The sequence below is a fragment of the Pongo abelii genome, chromosome 2 (genome assembly GCF_028885655.2).
Source record: "Pongo abelii isolate AG06213 chromosome 2, NHGRI_mPonAbe1-v2.0_pri, whole genome shotgun sequence".
Lineage (NCBI taxonomy): Eukaryota > Metazoa > Chordata > Mammalia > Primates > Hominidae > Pongo > Pongo abelii.
Window position 1 is genome coordinate 200315298 of NC_085928.1, and position 18370 is coordinate 200333667.

The 18370-nt window shown below is 39.5% G+C and overlaps 2 protein-coding genes across 3 annotated transcripts in view; one reads left to right on the forward strand and one right to left on the reverse strand.

Annotated features, from left to right (window-relative positions):
- The window catches only part of CLDN16 (claudin 16), a 122774-nt gene that overhangs the window by 33350 nt on the left and 71054 nt on the right, over positions 1-18370 (forward strand). The gene's annotated exons all lie outside the window — the stretch shown is intronic.
- CLDN1 (claudin 1) overlaps positions 1-18370 on the reverse strand; it is a 39777-nt gene that overhangs the window by 18166 nt on the left and 3241 nt on the right. The window lies entirely within an intron of this gene.

The following is an 18370-nucleotide window of genomic DNA, read 5'->3' on the forward strand; positions in this document are numbered from 1 at the left end:
AGTGGATGTTCTGTGGGTGCCTGTCAGTGTGGATGAAGATGTATCAATCACATTTGATTTTGTAAAAATTCCTTGATCAGAGAAGGCACTGGAATTTGCTGCAGGACTAGAACAGTACCAAGTGAATCATATAATCTCATTTTCTTTTTTTTTGTTCCAAACATTTAAGAATTAAAACTATTATTAAACACCCGGGCATGGTGGCTCAGGCCAGGCGCAGTGGCTCACGCCTGTAATCCCACACTTTGGGAGGCTGAGGCAGGCGGATCACTTGAGATCAGGAGTTCGAGATCAGCCTGGCCAACATGGTGAAACCCCGTCTCTACTAACAATATGAAAATTAGCCGGGCACGGTGGTGGGCGCCTGTAATTCCAGCTACTTGGGAGGCTGAGGCAGGAGAATTGCTTGAACCCGGGAGGCGGAGGTGGCAGTGAGCCGAGATCGTGCCACTGCACTCCAGCCTGGGCAACAGACCAAGACCGCGTCTCGACAAATAAATAAATAAATAAATAAACAATTAAATGACATTATCTGAGTTCAGTAAATATATTTGTGCTCAGGCCCTTTTAATCTGCATTAGGACTGGTTTCTATCAACCTACAATTAGCAGGGAATTGGAGGGATGAGTTCTGTGGTCAGCAGGGTCCCGTGTTTTTGTTTTGTATTTCAGGTCTGTGTGAGGCTGATTACTTCACTGCCCACAACCATGTTTGTGAGGCTGAGGTGAATGCTGTTTGCTTCACTGTGATTCAGGCCCATCTCTAGGCATCCTTAATCCTGTCTAGTTTTCTGCTCCTAGCTTCAGTGCAGAGGACAGATGAGATAATGGCTCAGCATAAATCTATCAACTTAAGAGGAAAAACAGCTTACAAACACTGGCCTTTCATATCTGAAACATAAACAGTAAAGGCAGCACTGAGACCAAGAAGGCTCTAGAAAGGCTGGCAATGGTATGGTAAGTGTCCTAGCCTGTTGAGTAGTAAAATCTGCTATGTACCCTCAGACAAATTACTTCTTTTCTTCCTCAGTTTCCCTACCAATAAAAGTTATGGGGTTAATTTCTGAAAGTCACCCAAGTCTAAAGCTTTATGACTCTAAGTAATGACAGCTGGCACTTGTTGCTATATATTTTCATCAAGTGTTGAGGTCAGAGTTTTATAAGCTATCTCTACGTGCAGGTAACAGACACAGAGAGGTCAGGCTGCTTATCCAAGGTCATATTGAATATGACAGTGCTGGAATTCCAAACTATATAATTTGATCCTGGTGCCCATGCCTTTAACTGCTCTCCTACAGTATTTCTCTGTGTTTTGACCCTCGTGTCCATGCCTTTAACTGCTCTCCTACAGTATTTCTCTGTGTGACCCAAATCAATTGAGAACAATTTTTTTTTCTTCTTTGGAAGAGCTTAGACATACTTATCATGTGTTTCTTGCTCCAGGCAGTGGCAAGATATTTTACTCTGTGACTGTCTCTTCTTAATATCTGTTGGAGCCCACTGAGGTTTTATACCCGGGGGATTTAGAATCATGTGGAAGAAAGTTGTTGCTGTTGAGGAGGAAGATATGTGTAAAAACAGCAAATAGCATACTGGTTTATTCCATGTGCTTGTGTGACTGATGCTTGGGCTTAGCCATGATCTTGAGAACCAGTAGTAAGTAGAAGAGGTATACACAAAAAAGATAGAAGCAAAGGTAAGACTACGAGTGTCAGAAGAGAGTGTAGACAAAGAACCAAGCCTCTAAGAGGCAGCATGGCAGATTCTCAGAAATGGTTAATGATGAGAGTATGAAAGCCATTGGGATGTAAATTTTTTTGCTTAGTGTTAATATATGTTAATGTTGACTTTTCAGAGCTTCTTAAGTGGTACAAGCAGAACCAATGAACACATTACCAAGTAAGCAATCTGCTGTGTAATTATTTAGGGCTTGAGAAAAGGATCAGAGTACAAATATTGTATAAATTTAACATGAATTTTAGTATTAAAACATTCAGGTTACTAAAAGTACATTGCTGTGTGACTGACACAGCCTTTTAAAATGGCCCTTTAAACTCCTTGGAGTCTTTGAGAGGGTAGTGAGGGGTAGTGGTTAAAAGCACAAACCTTTTGAATCCTATTTCTGCCACTTAAAGTAACCTTGAGAAATTTGCATAACATCCTTGTGATTCACATTTTTTCTTCTTTTGAATGGCTCAAACCCTAGGGCTGTGATGAACATTAAACAAGTTGAGACATGCATGTTATTTAAAATAGTAGCTGGTATAGAGCAAGCATACATGAAACGGTACTTCTTATTTGAAGCACATCAGATACGTTCAATTTCTAATCCTGCCATTTGCAAATGATCCTCGTGTTTGTTCAGAAGGACTCTTTCATGCTTCGATTCTGTTACAATCCCACTTAATGTCATAGTTAAATCGTAGTGAAAAAATACGCAGTTTCTCTAGAAGGAAGACACAATGTTGTGTTCAGAAAAAGAAAAGGCAGCAATGGCAGGGATATGAGCTTTAAATGAGGTTTCTAGGTCCCCTCTCCAAGCCTTGCAATGTTTCCCTGCTAGCCCTGGATAGTTTTCCTGGTTAGGACTAATGCCTGAGGGCTTCTTCTGAGGAGGGGTTGGCCTAGAGGGAGAACGGCGATGTGATATCAAATGACTCTCACAGATCTGCAAGAATCTGTAGAGGGTAATGAGAGAAAAACAAACAAAACCTCAGTTTGATATTTTTATTATCAAGTATCTCCCTTGTTTTCAGGAACATAAAACTTCACCCATAGATTCCCCCCCTCAACTCCTAGCCTAGCAGGTCCATCTCTTCAGAGAATTTGGGAGAGGATGAAATTTTAGCCATAAAATCTTCTATTTCAGTCATAAAAGGTTACCTTGAAACAAGTTGGTGAAGGACTGTTCCTTTTATCCTTTCACTTGTGTCATTTGGGGAAGATCTTTTTTATCTTAGAGATATTAGAAACATTCAACTGATTTGAACAAGAATCAAGGTCAAATTGCTACTATTTTACTTGTAATCTCTTTAATATGACACTAGCTTTATTAGTGGGGGTTCTCCAAAGAATAGACTATGTGTGTGTATTTGTGTGTCTGTGGAGAGAGAGGAGAGAGAGGGAGAGGAAGGGAGAGACAGAGATTTATTATAAGAAATTGGCTCATTCAATTGTGGGAGCTGCCAAATTCAACATTTGTAGAGCGTTCCAGCAGGCGGAAGACTTGAATAAGAGTTGATTTCGCAGTCTACAGTCTGAAATTTTTTAGTTTTCAGAATTCCTGCTTTTCTGGGAAACCTCAGTATTTCCTTGATTGAATTAAGCCCATCAAATTACGGAGGGTAATACATTTTATTCATGGTCTACTGATTTAAATGTTAATTACAACTAAAGAATACAGCCACATCTGGGCTGGTGTTAACCTAACATCTGGACACCATAGCCTAGCCAAGTGGACACATAAAATCAACCATCACACTCACTAACACTTACTGATCATTTAGATTCTAAGGGCTTTATTGTATAAACTTACTTAGTGTTCAAAAAAGCCACTGAATTAGATAACTATCAATACAGATGAGAAAAGTGGGGTGTGAATAAGTAGTTTATCCCAAGTTACACAGCTAGCAAAAAGCAGAGTTGGCCTCCAAACTCAGTTGTTCCGGCTCTTGATGCAGAAAGCTTATGTGGTGCGCTATCCTACACCTGAAGCAAATATTTATCATTTACCTCCCCTGTATCTCTCCGAAGTTACAACTACCTAGTACAGTGATACCCAAAGACTGCATCCTCATCAAGCCTCCAAATCCGAGTCATATCAGAGTGAATAGGAAGTACTCAGTAAGTGAAGGGTAACTAATTGAAGTAGTGAACAGATGGATGGACTGATAGATGAAGACTCTCTATCTTTATTATAATCCAAGGCACTAGGAACACTTTAGTGAATAAAAACAGTTTTGACTCACAAGTAGATCTTGTTTTTTTGTGTGTTTGGAGAACATATCAAAGCAGAAATAAGTAGCAATGCAATGAAGATCATAATTTTTTTGGACAGGTGTGGTGGCTCATCCCTATAATCCCAACAGCTTGGGAGGCCAAGGTGAGAGAATTACTTGATTACAGAAGCTCAAGACCAGCCTGGACAACATAGTGAGATTCCATCTCTACAAAAACAAACAAACAAACAAAAAAAAAACCCAGCTAGACATGGGTGGCATGCACCTATAGTCCCAGCAACTTGGGAGGCTGAGGTAGGAGAATCACTTGGGCTCCAGATATGGAAGCTATAGTGAGCTGTGATCATGCCACTGCACTCCTGCCTGGGTGACAGAGTGAGACCTGTCACACACACACAAGATATCTTAATTTTTAATACCTTGATCTTTGGGATAAGACAGAATCTAGGATATGATACTACTTTCTCTCTCCATTAGACATGATGTTAGACAAGTTAATTAATCTTTCTATGCTTCATTTTCTCCATCTGTAAAAGAAAAGAAATATGTGTATCTCTCAGTGTTGTGAGAAGTAAATAAAATTGATTGAAGTAACTTATGGATAATGTAAATCCTGTGTCTGGAACTTGGAAAGTGTTTGATAAATGATAGCAGTACTGTGAGAACCTGGGTAAGTATTCCATTAGCAAGGAATAGAGTGTGGTAGGCTGGCTGTGACTTGATCATGCTGAACAAAATATTTGAACTAAACTCCCAGCTACATAAGGGAGAGAACATTCTAGGTAAAAAAAAAAAAAAAAAAAAAAAAAAGATTTTATATATAAATATAGAGCAGTGCTACAAACTGGTGAGGTGCATCTCAAGTTTGACCTGAATATGCATTTTTTTGAACTGCTCAGCAATTTTCCAAAAACTAAATTAGTTTTTAACTTTGAAAAATTGAAAGATTTCCCTAAAAATCTAGATTCTCTTTTGTTTAGAGTAATCAAACGAGATGGCAATACTATGCAGCTCTATGGTTTCTGATTTCTCCATAGTATCTGCTATTTCTACTTTGTTCATTTATGTTACTTCTCTGGGCCCTGTAGACATTTGGTGCAATATATGCATAGGTAGTGCACAACATAAATAGTTTAATTTACAGGATTTGCATGCCAAGCTCAGTGTGGACTTTATCACATAGTAGTCAATAAGGAGCAATCACAGAATTTCCAGAAGACACTTGAGCAAATTTGTTATTTTTTTGTGGGGAGGTAGAAGGAAGAGATATAAGTTAATTTAATGAACAAGCTGAATAGTTTAGGGATGGGTTGGTGAGAGGGTTTGAACTATGTCAAAGGCGGGACATTGCAGATAGAGAGATGAGTGCACCCACCAGAGATGGGTGAAAGTGAATATTTGTACCTTTATGTGATTTCATATCTATTCTGAGCTAAGAGCCAAGACAATTTCAAAAACTTCTGGGGATTTTACCCAGTCAACACAGGACAGAGACATCACTTGTGTTCCTAAAGGAGATCAAACATTGGAGAGGAAGAATGACTCTTATTCCCTATCTCAGTTTTAGCCATTTCAGAGATGACGGAGAAGCTCAACCTTTTGGACTTATACGGTATGTCAATCTTTATTATGGCTCTTTCCTGAGGGATTTTCAAGAACAATAATATTATGCATGATTTTAGTCTGTAAGATGCAATTGGGCTGTATTGTCTTAGGAGGAATAATAAGACTTGGAACCAGGGAGATTGATGAGGAAAAGTGGGTATTAGACATTAGTTTTAATTAATATGTTCATGCAAATCATTAACTTAACCTGTGGTTATTTAAATTTTTTTCTCAGGGGAATAGAAAGACATTCAACGGTTTAAAGGAGGAACAATACCTGATAAGACTTGTATTTGAACATTACTCTGAAGAGTGAAGAATGGTTTGGGGAGAGGGATCTTGGAGAGGTGCAGCAGTGTATTCCAGTTAGAAGGATGTTAGTATTATCTAGGTGAGTACTGGAGTTCAGGACTGAAGTCCGAATTGAAAGAAAAACAGGAAAAGAAACAGTTGAAAAAGTATAATGGGGTTGGATTCTTAGTGTACTGGAGACCAGTTAGCTGACTAATTTGGGGACTATTGAAATATTGTAGAAGTATCTCAACCTTTCCCGCCCAGCATCACTTAGTCATATACATGATCGAATACAAGATTATATGCAATTTCAGGTTTGCTAGCTAGAAATGTTTCCCAAATTGAGAACATAGTACCTAATATTCTGAGCTCCAACTGTATGCTCACTATTCTAAGCGTTCTGCCTGAGATTCTAGAGGCAGAAACTTGAATGACCTTTAGTTTACTGAAAAACTATTGTTTCATTGTGAAATATTGGTTCTAAGGAATAAACTATTAAAATACTAAATTATGCTGTTTTATAATAATAGTAACTAATTGTGATCCATATTCTAACTGAGGTTCACTCTCTGTGTGTCATAATGAAGTTGTTTAAGTCAATATGGTAAAAATGGCGAGAAGCATGGGCTGTAGCTTCAGATTGATGCATTCCAATCTTGGCTTTGCTGGTGGCTCGCTGTGTGATATTAGATAGGTTACTTATCACCCTCTGGATGCTTCATTTTTTTTATTTGCAAAATAAGAATACTAGTACTACTTTCATCATCTGATGGTGGTAAAGGGTGGGTTATTACATATAACTTATTTAGAAAAGAGCCCGGCACATATTAGCTGCTCAAGAAATCTTATCTCTTATAATAACTGGTATAGGAGGAAGATGTGAGAATCGGAAACAGTACATGACCCTAAGGGTAGAGAATGGGGTGAAGTGAGAGATTTTACAATGGAACAAGCTGACTTATTGTGTCATAAGATGAATTATAAATAATTAACATGCCATAACCACTAGAAAAATAATCAAAAGTAAAATTAATTTTCCAAAGGCATGAATGTGTCTATGTAAATTTTAACCTTCAAATTTAAAACTAAACTCTTAAAATAAAATCTGCTACCCTTTCAGCCTTATCCTGTTTTCCCTCCTACCTAAGAAAGCCTCAGAAACAACTGCTTATTCTATGACAGTTGCACAAGGTAGAGGTTAAACCAGATAGAACCTGAATCAATGAGTAAACGTGAGAAATAGAAAGGGAACAGAGTGCAACATTGCAAAAGTCCCACAGTCAGCAATGAATTTGAAACTGATTTTCTGTTACTCTGACCTTTGCTACCACACCTATGTGAGGTTAGGGTCAGTAGATGAGCATGATCTGCTGTCTGATTATGCCTGCCCTTGGTGCTGCAGAGACCACCCTGGCTGGAATTTGACTGCAAACAGTGATGTCTTCTCCCAAGCAACTTTCTTCCTGTACTGTTGACATTAATGGTGGCTTTATTCCCACAAGCTTTATCAAATATTTACTGAGTACACAGTTTACTAAACACAGCTCCAGGATTTAGAACAGCCAAAGGCTTATTTATTATTTGCTACAGTATTATTTGGTAAAAATTGTCTTTGGAATCCTAGGCAGGATATAGAAAGAAGCATTTAGTTATAATCTAGGCACTAACTGCGTTGTCCAACTTGATAGCCACTAGTCACACAAGGCTATTTAAATTTTAATTAAGGAAAATTAAAAATTCAGTTCCTCTGTCGTACTTGACAATTTTAAGGAACTACATACTGACAATGCAGATATAGAGCATTCTGCCACTTCACATACTTATGTTGTTCATTACTACTAGAGTATTCTTGTCACAGTTCTAAAATGCATTTGACTACACAGATAGTCTCTGTTGAAATTTTTAAAATATCTCTCTAAAATTTAGTCTATTAGTTTTCTGTGGTTACTGTAATGAATTACCACAAATTTAGTGGCTTAAAACAGCAAATTTGTTATTTGCAGTTCTGTAGTTGAGAAAACTGAAAGGGCTATAATTAAAGTGTCCACAAGCCTATGTACTTTTTTGGAGGCTCCATTCCTTGTCCTGGTACATTCTAGAGGGATCTATATCCCTTGGCTCATGGCCATCTTCCTCCATCTTCAAAGCCAGCAAGTATGGGCCAAATGCTTTTCACAAAGCCATTTCTCTGGTTCACTCTCTTTACCTCCTTCTGACATTTATAAGGACTCTTGTGATAACATTGGGCTCATTCAGATAATCCAAGATAATCTCCACATCTCAAGATCAATTGATGAGCAATCTTAATTTCCATCGTGCCATGTACTATAACATATTTCTGAGTTTGAAGAATAAAGGCATGGATATCTTTGGCAGAGGGAGGTTATTATTCTACCTACCATCATGAGTAAATATTTTATGAAGTACATTGATTTTCCTTGTAGAAAGAGGCTATGTAAATATATTGCAGATAATTATTCACATATTTCTGAATTTGACAAAAGTTCTGATTATATATAATGAAATTAGTTAATAAAAATAGGATATTAATAGTTTACTTAATATGCACCAGGCAGTAAGGGCTAAGATTTTAAGAGCTTATATGCATGAACTCATGATTGAGTAAAGAGAGACATTACTAACACCTTAAGTAGGAGTGTGGGGTAAATGAAGACATGGAATCTTACTTGGGAAAATGAGGTTCTTTTCCTGGCATAGCCACTTACTCACCTGTGCACTTTCTATGGATTTAAATTTTTCAGGTAGATAAAAGGAGGAGAACAGATTAAAATTATCTCTAAGGTCTTCTCTAACACTTAATTTTTTCCACTATTAATTAAGTTAGCAGAAAGATAAGATTATGCAAAAGCACAATATTGAGTAATACAGAATTTCTTTGTATTACTGGAAAATTAAACAAGATAATATGTCTTGGAAGACTACAGAAAGATTATTTAATCAGGTATAGCAGAGCATGATGTTATTTTTTTGTTGCAAGACATATTATGGCTTAAGAGACTGGATAGTAAAAAAACTGAATAAAAATAGTCAAACTGAGCCCAGAAACTGATGGCATACACTTTGCTTTATTAAGGATTGAGATTGAAGGAGGACTACGAACGGAACATTGTATTTCCAGTTAGGTTAAACTGACATTAATTATTAGTCATACACATGATTAAGCAACTTTTTATCCCGTTGCTTTATTGTAGTCAGGTGTTTAGGGAAAAGGGAGAATATTACTGCCATTAGAAGAGCTACATCTCTGTCAAAGCTATCAGACCGTAAGTAAATAAACCTTTACACCCAACAAGGTTGATAAACAACTGAGACTCTTTTTGTTGTAGACATTAGCGTGTGCGTTATGCAGTAACTCAGAGAGTGAGACAAAGGCATTTTCTCAATAAAATTAGGTAACTAGAAGCTTTTTAAATGAAATAGACCTCAGGTTTAGGAACTCTGAGGATCCACAACTTTCAGATCAAGGTGTGTTAAAATAATTTTTTTTCCCTAAAAGGGTATTAATTCTAAGACTTATTCAGATTCTTAGAAATATTTGGACCAATGGCACTCTAAGTCTGTTAACAAATTACCCATATTGAGTGCCTTAAAGTACTTTAAGTATATGCACTATTACTCAAAAACTATGGATAAAATATTATATAATACCGGTAGGATATTTTCCCTTATAGGGATTGAACACTATGTAGCTAAAACAATTAACATCAATCTATCATCTATCTATCTATCTATCTATCTATCTATCTATCATCTATCTGTCTATCTATCTATCATCTTTCTATAAATCTACTGATCTTTCATCTTTCTATGATATTCTGCCTAATGTTTAGCAGCCCATTGTGCATGCCACACTTACTAAAATCTTATCATAATTTGGAGTTCTTTCTCTGATAATGAAAAAGAAAAGTATGCTGTCCCTCCTTGAAATTCTATGGTTTTTTGCTCCTATTACACACGTTTACTCATTCAATCATTTATTAATCTTTCATATTCTTCAAAGGTGTATTATTTGCAAGGCACTGGAAATACTGTGATAAAAGGCATATACTTCAATGGGGTGAGGGGTAACATGCAGCTGACAGAAGCACTGTCACAGAACCATGTAAATTTTGTGAAAATTTTAGGTAAAGAGTATTATGGAATCAGGGTAGAGTGGCATCTAAAATTTGAGACAAGGAGGAGGGGCTAGAGTTGCCATTAAAAAGATATTGCTTAAAGTGGAATCTTGAAGAACATGAATGAATCATTCATGATTTCTTCCATTCATTCATTTATTGCTACTCTGCCAAAATGATACAAAAACAAGGCCATTCCTGTGCTCAAGTAATTAAAAATCTATTTGAGAAATAACTTGTAACAAACTAGAGTACAGAGTGATTGTTGTTAGGTTAAAACTATACGTGTGTGTTTAGCACAATGAGGGAAGTTGTAGTGGGCTAGTGGAAGGATGTACTCAGATTAGGGACAGCAATATCAGATAAGAGGAAAAGTATTTAAGAAGTGGAAGGATAAGAAATTTGACTGGAGTATATGCTATATCAGGTAGGGAGCCATGGAATATGAAGCTGCAAAATGGAATAAAGAGACTGAGAAGGGGTCACTATGCTAAAGACTTTGAGCTTCATCTCTTAGGTTATGTGCAAGCACTGAATGATTTGTGGACAAGCACTGGACAATTTTTTGTGTGTGCTCCTCTACATCCGTTCTGCAATCTTTTCCACTCAGTCTGTTCTCTAGCAACTGAATCTTTCCACTTGCATTCATAGTCTCTCTTGCTCTCTGGCTTTGGCCAAAGAGAAGCACCTTTAGAAAGTCAGAGCACAGGAGAAAAGTGAAACAGGAATGGTAGATGTTGTTGGTAATCACCACGTCATCTTCTTTGTTAGGAGGGTAACCCATCTCCCAGGTGCTACAGGTATTGGTTACTAGCAAATTGTATTGTTAGCAGCAATGAGGAAAGGCCTTGGCTAGTGAGAGCCATCTGACTTAGAGATGCCTGGGAAGGTATGCAGCTCTCCTCTTCACCAGTGGCTGGTAAGCGGTGGTTGACCTATGCAATGGTGTAATAGCCTTGCCCCCTTGCATCTAGGCAGTAGAATCTCTGTAAACAATTTATACTCCAGAGCTCATTGTGGGTTCAGTTTAAAGATGAATTCTTTTCTTTTTTTTTCTTTTCTTTTCTTTTTTTTGTTTGTTTGTTTGTTTTTGAAGTGGAGTTTTGCTCTGTTGCCCACGCTAGAGTGCAGTGGCACGATCTTGACTCACTGCAACCTCTGGCTCCCAGGTTCAAGCGATTCTCCTGCCACAGCCTCCCTAGTAGCTGAGATTACAGGCACCCGCCACCATGCCCAGCTAATTTTTGTATATTTAGTAGGGACGGAGTTTCACCACGTTGGCCAGGCTGGTCTCGAACTCTTGACCTCGGGTGATCCTCTCGCCTCTGCCTCCCAAAGTGCTAGGATTACAGACGTGAGCCACTGCGCCTGGCCCTGAGGATGAATTCTTCTGAAATCACATCTTTATCTAGCTTCTTTCTTTGTACTCTTCTGCTTTTCTTGCCTCTTTAAAAGTTTATCCTGGCTGGGTGCAGTGGCTCACGCCTGTAATCCCAGCACTTTGGGAGGATGAAATGGGTAGATCACGAGGTCAGGAGATCAAGACCATCCTGGCCAACATGGTGAAACCCTGTCTCTACTAAAATACAAAAAAATATTTGGGCGTGGTGGTGTATGCCTGTAGCCCAAGCTACTGGGGAGGCTAAGGCAGGGGAATCACTTGAACCTGGGAGGCGGAGGTTGCAGTGAGCCGAGATCGTGACACTGCACTCCAGCCTGGTGACAGAGCAAGACTCCACAAAAAAAAAAAAAAAAAAAAAAAAGGTTTATCCTAAGGGCATGCCCTGAATAAATGACTTGCATAAAATTATCTGTCTCAGACACTGATTCTAGAGAACACAGCTTCTAGGGGGCTCAATATAAATGATAGTTATTGCTAGAAATTGTCCCATAAACACACTCTAAAGATTTAGTTCTGGAGTTGAATCAGACCCCAGCTTGGTAGTAAGGATGACCCCAAACCTAGTGGTAAGTAGAGTATTTATAGTTTCTTGAATGTTCTAACAGTACAATTGCTAAAGTGTTGGAGATGCCATAGCTTTTACAGTGTCTTTGGCATTTGAGAGAAGTAGGGGAAATAATAAGATTATGGAATGTGGAATTTGGTGTTAGTTGTTGTGTGCCTTTTGGTTATTCAGGAGAAAAAAAAATGACTAATCATTAATTTAAAACTAAGGGCAAAAGTCAGAGGTTATTTTTGGAAGTCTTTAAAGAGACTCTTCTCACTCGCAGCTTGGGAGCATGTTGAGCCGGTGAACCATAGGCCTTAGTTGTGACAACAGCAGAACTTCAGAAAAGCCTAAATTCATGCCTAGGTAAGACTCTGGATGCCATAATAAGGCAGATGTGCTTCAGAGAGTGGGAGTTAAGCCATGCAGATTCAGTGGCTTGACACATATATGATGCTTTTAGGGATCCAGTGGTCTGGTGCATACTCGGACATCTCTTCCAAGGTAAAGGGCAAAGTTCTGGCATCTTTTGTATCCTACCATTAAAAAAGAAGTAAAACACAACACATACAACACTTGAGAATACTGCAGTGAATGATTTAGCAAGTGCTGTGGAAAGTTCCCAGTTTTCAGTGAGGCCTTGAGCAAGAAAGGGCATGTCCAGGCCATATAGTACAAGCTGTCCTACCACATGGCTTATGTGGTCCAACTGATCCTATAGTGGCATAAAAATTATCTCTAGGAGATAAAGATTTTGTGTGGAGTCTCTGACAAGCCCCAACAGAAGCGTTTCATAACAGACTGCTGAGATTCTGGAGCAAGGCCATGCCATCTGCAGCAGAGCATATGATTTAAAATGCAGTTGCATCAAGACATGAGACAAAAGCTGTTCACCACGAACTGGGGGCTGGCAGACCAAGTAATAAACTACAGCAGCCCCAGCAGCAATTATTTATAAAATAGAAGTGTTACAGAATGGATCACCCTTAAAATGTCCAAAGGGCATACGTAAGCTGGATGAACAAATATTCCAGACTTCTTTGTCACCAGCACAGTCTCACCTGACACCACTCAATCAGCTCACACTTGTAACCTCATGGGAGAATCCTTATGAGCAGCTAATAGAGGAAGAAAACAACACAGGCTTGGTCCATGGATTGTTCAGCTCAGTATGTTGGTGTGGACAATGGACTGCTGTTATAATATATCCCCACTTGGTAAGTCCTGGAAGACAGTATTCATGGGAAAATACAAACAGGAGGCAGGATTGGGTTAGTGTTGCTTGTAATCCAATTTTGTTGAGTGACAAATGGCTTAAAAGAAGGCTATACACATGGGCATTGGTGGATAGCTTGGCCTGAACAAAGCAATGTTTTCATATTAGGGACAAGAAGATCCAAGAAAGAAGCATGTGGATGAACATATGGAAATGGGCAGAAACTAAGAAGAACTTGCCATTATGTGTTAACCCTCATCAAGTTAGAGACACAAAGCAACCAAGTGTGGAGAACGGCCCAATAGATTAGAAGCCAACTTAGCTAGCTGAAAGGGCTCGTGAATGTAGTAGTCATGGCAGCATAGATGGAGACAATATGTGGACGATAAGAATGTGTTCTCCTCTCACCAAAGCTCATATACCCGATGCCATGTCCAACCTATCAACCAACACATTTCTGTGCTGAGCTCCTTATATGATAATGTTCTTTGACAGAACCAGCCAGACATTTTGGTGGCAAGCTGATAAAACTGGACTCCTCTCATCCTGACAAAAGCAACAATTAATCCTGAGTAGTAGTGACACACATTCCTAGGATGTGTTTGCATTTTCTACCAGTAGTATTTCCATCAGCATTATACAGAAAGGCTCACAGAGAGATATATTGGATAGCATCTCATACAATATCACTTCAGATTAAGAGAACCCCTTTATGGCAAAGGAAGCATGGTAGTGGGAACACGGAAAAGATATCCTCTGATCCTACGATACATTGAATCAATTAGTGGCAGCTGACCCTATAGAGCATAGGAAGGCCCCTTTTAAAGTATAGCTGTAGTACCATCTTGGAGATGATGCCCATAGATGGAGACACTTTACTTCAGAAAGATGTACATTCATCCTAATGGCGCTAGGGTCCCCAGTAGGTAGAGTACATGAGTTCAGTAACCAAAAGACGGAGGAAATATTAGCCCTACTTCACCGCCTCTACAAGAATTGACTAGGAGACACTGTATTGCCTGTCTGCTCAACTTCAGAGCCTGTGGATCCAGAGGTCCCATGGTACCAGGGCCCCCAGTAGGTAGAGTACGTGAGTTCGGTAACCAAAAGATGGAGGAAATAGTAGCCCTACTTCACCGCCACTCCAATAATTGACTAGGAGACATTGTATTGCCTGTCTACTAGAGCCTGTGGATCCAGAGGTCACAGAGAACATATGTTTTCGCTCAGGGACACAGAAAAAGTCTCATAAAACTTAAAGATACAGCTGATACATGATCACTTCTAGTTCTTCAAGTGGACCAACAAGCAAGAAAAGGAATTATCACACTGCCAAGATTGTGTACAGTAGGATATTTGAATGTGTACTGGGGTATTTTAGCCTGATTACCTAAGGAAAAGGGCTGCTGTTACTTAATAGGGGCATGGAGAAATACTTTTCCTACTCACATGAACTGCGGGTTATCTCTTGGTACCCTCAAGCCCAAGTTTAATTATAAATTGACAAGTATAGCAATTATTGCCTGGCAAGTGCACGGTAACTAGGGAATCAAGGCTCTCAGGGATGAGTGTCTGAGACATCCCACCAGACAAGCCACCTAGATGAGCTGAAGTGCTAGCTGAGTGTAAAAGGAATCTATAATTGTAGCAGACAGGGATAATGTGTATTATTGACAGCCTTGAGATCAATTGCAGCAAAGAAGGCTGTAATTCATCCTACGAATGCTCCTCTTACAAGTTTTCCTAGAAATTGAGACCAACTCAAGTTCTGAAGAAGCTAAGACCAGATAGGAAGAACTTATTGTGAGAAGTGAATGGATTTGAGAAGTGTGAGTGTTAGACTTGGAAGTGGCTCTTGGCACTTCTCCAGATCTCCTTGACTGGGCTGGTACACCCCTGCAGGTCTTGGCTGATAACTGCTCAAGTTGGCACATTTCACTGTAGGGTTGTCCTCAGCTGATTGAAGCTACCTCACCCAGAAATGCCTGAGAAGTTACACTGTTCTCTCTCCAAAGACTGACCACTGCAGGGATAAGATTGTGCAGCTCTCTTTTCTCTGGCCAAGAAAATATCTGATTATAATCTATGTTCTAGAGAGCTAACTATGGAATTAGATTGAGACTAAACTTCTCCTGAAATCATATTCTTGCCTAACTCCACCCATCCTCCACCTTTTCCTGCTCTTCTTGCTTCCTTAAAAACTTCTAAGAGTATTCCTTCAAGAAATCACCTGCAGAAGACTCTCTGTCTAATACTCCGCTTCTAGGCTTCTGGGCCTAACTCAATTACATGTGGCAATGGCTGTGTTTCTCTATGGAGAACCACAGTCTCACCTAGTGGTCATTTCCTGTATATGCATTATTCTTCATTTGTGTGTAACATCGGTTTCCTGTCACAATCCTGACTAATGAAGCAGAAGCAAGCAGGGAGTGATATGATTAGATTCACATTTAGAAAGCTCAGTCTGGCAGCAGTGTTGAGGAGAGAATGCATGAGAGGCAAGTCTAGCTGCAGAAATATAATTTCATACATTATGGTAATAATCTAGAAAATAAATGAAAAGGGCTAGAAGTGTAATAATCATTGGAAATAGCATACATTAGGTAAACTTGTAAGATAGGTCAGCAGTAAAATTGATTTAAGGATCAATATGTCCTAACCTCCTACGAGAATTGAAAACACATATACTGCCTTATAAACTCATTAAACAATTATTGTTTTACTACATATGTAAAAAAAAATTACTACTACTCTTGGGGAGCTTGTAGTCTTAATAGTGAGTAATGACTATCTTGGTAGTTGTTATAAAAGTCAAAAAATAAATATTATACTAGAACTATAAGCAAAACGGTGTGAGATCAAGAAAAACTATAGGACAATATTTCCAATGAACATTGAGGCAAAAGTCAGCAGTTAAATATTAGCAAATAAAATTCAACAGCATATCAGAAAGATTATACATCATAATCAAGTGGGATTTATCCCTGGAATAAAAGGTTGGTTTAATATAAGCAAATCAGTTGGTGATATATCATATTAACAGACATAAAGTCAAAAAGCCACAAGATCATATCTATTGACAAAGAAAAAGTATTTGACAAAGTTTAACATCCTTTCTTGATAAAAACTTCCTACACTTTAGGTATAGAAGGAAAGTTCCTCAATGTAATAAGGGCTATTTATGGAAAACCCACAGCTAACATAAACAACGGGAAGAAACTAACAGCATTTCCTCTGAGATCTGGTATAAGACAAGGATGCCCACTGTATTAGTCCATTTTCATCCTGCTGATGAAAACCTACCTGAGACTGGGCAATTTAAAAAAGAAAGAGGTTTATTGGACTTATAGTTCCATGTGGCAGGGAGGCCTCACAATCACAATCATGGCAGAGATGAAAGGAATGTCTCACATGGTGGCAGACAAGAGCTTGTGCAGGGGAACTCCCATTTTTAAAACCATCAAATCTCATGAGACTTACTCACTATCATGAGAGGGTAGCACAGGAAAGACCTCCCACCCATGATTCAATTACCTCCCACCACGTCCATCCCACAACACGTGGGAATTGTGGGAGTTACAAATCAAGATGAGATTTGGGCGGGGGCACAACCAAACCATATCATTCTGCCCCTGGCAACTACCAATCTTGTTCTAACATTTCAAAACCAATCATGCCTTCCCAACAGTCCCCCAAAATCTTAACTCATTTCAGCATTAACTTAAAAGTCTGAGTCTTATCTGAGACAAGGCAAGCCCCTTCTGTCTATGAGCCTGTGTAAAATCAAAATCAAGTTAGTTACTTCCTAGATACAATGGGGGTACAGGCCTGGGTGACAGAGTGAGACTCTGCCTCAAAAACAAACAAACAAAAAAAACACCATTCCAAATGGGAGAAATTGGCCAAAACAAAGGGGTTACAGGCCCCATGCAAGTCGAAAATCCAGCAGAGCAGTCAAATCTTAAAGCTCCAAAATGATCTCCTTTGATTGCAGGTCTCACAACCAGGTCATGCTGATGCAAGAGGTGGGTTCCCATGGTCTTGGGCAGCTCTGCCCTTGTGGCTTTGCAAGGCAGAGCTTTTCCTCCACCTGCTTTCATGGGCTGGCATTGAGTGTCTGCAGCTTTTCCAGGTACACAGTGCAAGCTGTCAGTGGATCTACCATTATGGGGTCTAGAGGATGATGGTCCTCTTTTCACAGCTTGACTAGGTGGGGCCCCAGTAGGGACTCTATGTGGGGGCTCCAAACCCACATTTCTCTTCCACACTGCCCTAGCAGAGGTTCTCTATGAGGACCCCACCCCTGTAGCAAACTTCTGCTTGGATATCGAGGCGTTTCCATACATCCTCTGAAATCTAGGCAGAGGCTCCCAAATCCCAAGTCTTGACTTCTGTGCACTTGCAGGCTCAACACCAGGTGGCAGCTGCCAAGGTTTGGGAATTGCACCCTCTGAAGTCATGGCCTGAGCTCTATGTTGGCCCCTTTTGGCCATGGCTGGAGCAGCTGGGATGCAGGGTACCAAGTCCCTAGGCTGCACACAGCAGAGGAAGCCTGGGCCTGGCCCACTAAACAATTTTTTCCTCCTAGGCCTCCAGGTCTGTGGTGGGAGGGGCTGCCACAAAGGTCTCTCACATGCCCTGGAGACATTTTTTTTCCACTGACTTGGTGATTAATATTCGGCTTCTCATTAGTTATGCAAATTTCTACAGCCAGCTTGGATTTCTCCCCCTAGAATGAGATTTTCTTTTCTATTGCATTGTCAGGCTGCAGATTTTCTGAACTTTGATGCTCTGTTTCCCTTTTAAAACTGAATGCATTTAACAGCACTCAAGTCACCTCTTGAATGCTTTGCTGCTTAAAAATTTATTTCACCAGATACCACAAATCATGTCTCTCAAGTTCAAAGATCCACAAATCTCTAGGGCAGGGACAAAATGCTGCCTGTTTCTTTGCTAAAACATAACAAGAGTCACCTTTGCTCCAGTTCCCCACAAGGTCCTCATTTCCATCTGAAACCACCTGAGCCTGGACTTTATTTTGCATATCACTATCAGCATTTTTGGCAAAGCCATTCAACAAATCTCTAGGAAGTTCCAAACTTTCCCACATCTTCCTGTCTTCTTCTGAGCCCTCCAAACTGTTCCAAACTCTGCCTGTTACACAGTTCCAAAGTCGCTTCCACATTTTCAGGTATCTTTTCAGCAGCACCCT